Genomic DNA, 4785 nt, shown 5'->3' with positions numbered 1-4785 from the left:
ACACACACACACACACACACACACACACATACACACACGCACATATATATATATAATATATGTGTGTGTGTCTGTGTGTGTGTGTGTGTGTGTGCGTGTAAATATAGGTATGTACATCCACATATATGCGTGCGAGCGAGCATGTGCCTGTGTGTGTGTATTGTAGCAAAGAGTTTCTAAGAATATATAATACCATTATTATCATGAAAATAATAACATACGCCATGAAATTACAATTGACTCAATTTCTATTCAAGATACAAAATTGCCAGCGACTAAAAAAATAAATTGATAAATAAATAAATTAAAAGACCTAATGACCAATGAGCCAAAGTAGAGAGAAAGATTGGGAGAATGGTGGTGATTCTTTTTATGTTAGCAAATCTCATATATATTCTTTTCTTTACACTATTATCCAAAGTGCCATTTGCGATTTATTCCTTCTGTCTCGGAATAACGAAGAGGGCGCACTTATAACCAACGACACAAGTCTTAGATTCAATATGATAATATGTGTTTACGATGGGTAACTATGCGCAGTATAATGAGAGCTACAGTATACTTAATGCTAAAGCTACTACAAAAATTACTTCAGAATCACCATTTTAAAACTTGGTTCGTAATTAAACCGTTTAACATTCAGTATTGTATTTCAGTACATGTCATGTATTTGAGTAATGATATAGCAGTGCAATGACTGCATCGTTATAAGTTCAAAACTGGACACATTTTATATTTTGTTCCTGGAAAACATCGTCATCATTCGTGGATTATTCGATCGGTGTGTTATTGAAATTATTCACTACAAACATAATGGTCATGAATTCAAATTCTTACTATACTTGAATTTCTTTACTTCAGTTTACATAACAAATCGGGTCCGTATACTGAACATTAAGTACAGTTTATATCTTAATTAGAATATCAATAATTTGATAATATTTAAATGTGGCTTACATCTTCCCTTCTTTTGTTTAGTCTTGTGGAGCGGCATTGACCCAAGGACAATGGAGAGAGAGGGAGAGGGTGAGAGAGGGAGAGGGTGAGAGAGAAGAGGGAGAGATTCATCTCCAAACCGAATATCTAGCTCGAATAAGTGCAACATAGTTTACGACGACAGAGGCCTGTAAAGACTTGATAAAGAGAATAAATGAAGCGACGGTGGAATTTGTACACAAAATTAAAAGACACGTAAAAAGACGAAGCAAAACACTACAGTAATTGCTTGAACGATGCAACATGTCTACTACACTAGTTTATTTATATAGATACCTACTGGTACTTATTTTCATCAATTCTGGAAGGATAAACGATAAAGGTTATTTCGGTTGTTATTTTGTTTTAAAGCTTAGAACACAAAGAACTAGTTCAGTTACCTAAATGTATTTCGTCTAACTCTCCACCTATTTTGGCAAGGTATTTCAGGTATACAAGATGGTCCATATATACTCTGATTAGAGGTTCCAGCCTTATTCTCTTACTTATTCGTTTACTTGTCTTAGTCACTAGACTGCCGCCATGTTGGGGCACAGCATTGAAGAAATTAAGTCGAACGAAGTGACACCACTACTTATTTTTTAAGCCTCGTACTTCTTCTATCGGTTTCTTTCACCGAGACGCTAAGTTACGGGGACGTAAGCACACTAGCAATGGTTGTCCACTGGTGGCGGGGGACACACGTACACACAAAAAACGAATCGCAACATCCAGTTTCTCTCTACCAATTTGACCCACAAGTCTTTGGTGAGCTCGAGACGTTTGGGCAAAGGTGGCAGCCATGTGGTTGGGAAGCAAACTTCTTGCCACATATCTACGCTTGTTGAATTTATGTGAATAAGTTTCCCAGTTTGAAGACAACATAAGGATAGCGATATTTCTTCTTCCTCTCACCTGTCTGGGAAACCATGGAGTTTATCCTCCATCCCCGTCTAATTCAGAAAAAAAAGACAAAAACTCGTTTTGGTAGATGAAAATCTATATAGATAAATAAATAAAGCATCAATATGGATATACCAAATACATTTTCTACATCACATAGAGTAAGTAATTGAATGCATTTTACTAGATATTACAGCGACTAAGACCTGAAAAGAATCGGTTGCTATATAAATATATTAAACATATTTCATTTACCTCTAATTTTTGTATGATTTTGTATGGCTATATATTTCTGCCTACATTACATACCATTCATCATGTATCGGGTTTTATGCTTTAACTAACACGTAAACTATCCAGCATATATACTTTACCACCTACAAAAGAAAATTATAAAAAAAAATTTTGGTTGATAGAGAAATATATATGAATTATTTATTGCGTTGTTTAGTGATCGTTAATAAAATATTTTGATTTCCTAACAACCACAGGTCCTCTTGAGAGTCCAGAAAGACAAATTATTGAATAAGTAATTGAGATAAAAGCGGAAATGCTTAATGTTTTGTAAGCTGGATGTACTGAAAGATGGTGGTTTATTTTTGATAGTTGTGAAGTTTAACTTGCTCAGTTCAAGTGTGATGACTGGAATTAGATTAAACGATATTCACGTGCGCTGCAAATTTTTCTCGTAGATATTTCACATCGACGTATATGACACCACACAATCGCACGCACATGTACACATTTTATCATATGTATTTATGTGTATATATACTATGTACAGGAAACATTTTTACCACTTCTATACACCATTTTCCTCGAATAATCGAACCGCAACTACACTATCTTTATATATTTTATATTTTTATTTCTAGTTTCATTCTATTATTTCCCTCTATATTCTCTATCTCCTCCTTTTCCATAATAATTCCTTATTTCGAACTCAAATATAAACTTCTATTTAACCATCTCGCATCATCTCTGATGAAGGTATATCCATAATATCCCAGAAACAACTGTAAGACTATATCTATATCTATTTCCTTATGAATGTCCTGAAAATAATATGGATATAAATGAAGTGTTCAGGTGGAGAGTAATAACTTGTCGATAAACTTTTAGCTTGGAATTTTTTATATCGCTATCAAACGAATCACACTTGGAAGAAGAGTGTGTGTTTATATGAAAAATAGTGACGATCTGTGTCGGTGAGAGGGCTACAAATATATCGATTATTCTATGTGAATGTGTGCAATATGGAATAAATTTAGTGCTAGTACTTACCACACAACAGTGAAGAAGTCACTGTTTTCGAGAACCAGCATCAGTCTTTATAGGAGAGAGAATAGAATACGTGAGATCCCTTATACAAATGTCTAATGAATGTATTAGGGGTAACGAAATATAATGTTGCATTTCATGCAATGAGTTCAAATTTGCATAACACATTTCGTAAATATATTTAATCATTCAAAATGTAATCGCTATCGTTAGTAATAGCATTTTTACATCTCAAAACCTGATTTCTTTTCCTTTTTATTCGACAGGCCAAGAAAAATAAGGTTTTTTAGAAGAGGAAAATATTTGTAATGTTTATCTCTATGCATCTATGCAAAAAGCGGGAATTTTTTTGAGTCGCTCTCGGTACACTTGTATAAAACGGAATAAAATTCAGCACTGAATATATTCTGGATATATATTTAATTAATAAATTCCATAATGGGATAAAACTCTTTTACAAGAATTTTATCAGGAAGCTAGTGTGTAAAAAATTCATAAGGGAAAACCATCATTTTTTTATTCCCAAGAATATAATTATTCATTTATATTTATATAAGGGCATTACTACAGAATAATGTCACACACTAGACTTCCCAAATAAACACATTTTTTTAACCGAATGCGAGGAAAAGCAACTCTAAAAGAACCCAACCTTTTTAACAAAATGAACTCAACTATATATCGAACGATTTCACGATTACCAGAATAAAATCTAGCTTTCGCTCATCAGTATAGTACGGTACAGACATATAAAAATAAACAAAATCGTCACCTTACCAAAACTTACCAAAATCATAGTTTAGATTATGTTGTATCTGTGAAATACAGTTTTCTTGTATTTGTCTCAGAAATTGGTCTATGTTTGTAATGGTAAGTAGAGGCGTGTGCTAGGAATGTGGCCTGGGTGCCAAGAGGGTGGCAACCCGACAAAGCTTGGGAATTCCTGGAGTAGACCAATCAAACTCTATCTTAATGCACCGGAAAAAAATAACCATGAAAATGTAAATGATGACTCAAGGCACGCGCTCATAAATACAGTTGTATAACGAATAAAATTAATAAAACCAAACAAACTGGATATGTTCTCGTGTTTTGCTTTATTAAAACAAAACAACAGAACATATCCATTATGTAATGGAAATAACCGAAGAGGAAGAAATAAATATAGTTTTTATGTAAATGAAAGATTGTTTCAAAACATAGTTTACAGACGTCTGTGTTAGTTGAAGTATTAAGCAATGAACTGAGGTCATTAATGCAGCGCTTTAACGTTTATGGAACATTATTAATTTCAAATGTGTTCCATTAATTTATTCAAATACTGGTCTGAAGCATCGTCACCGCCATCATCATCAGCAGCACTGTCTTCTTCCTCTTCCTCTTCCTCTCCTCATCACCGTCATCTTCACCAAGATGATGATGATAATCATCATAATCATTTCCATCGTCATCATCAACACCAAGATAATCGTCGTTGTCATCATTTTATTTTTCTGCATTAGAATCATCATCATCGTCGTCATCATCATCATCATCATCATCATCATCATCATCATCATAGTCATCATAGTCATCATTCTATTTACTGTGTTAAGAGCATCTCTATCATCATCATCATCATCACCA

The sequence above is a fragment of the Octopus bimaculoides genome, chromosome 10, assembly GCF_001194135.2.
Source record: "Octopus bimaculoides isolate UCB-OBI-ISO-001 chromosome 10, ASM119413v2, whole genome shotgun sequence".
NCBI lineage: Eukaryota > Metazoa > Mollusca > Cephalopoda > Octopoda > Octopodidae > Octopus > Octopus bimaculoides.
The sequence above is the reverse complement of the archived record's forward strand: the minus strand, read 5'-3'. Positions refer to the sequence as shown.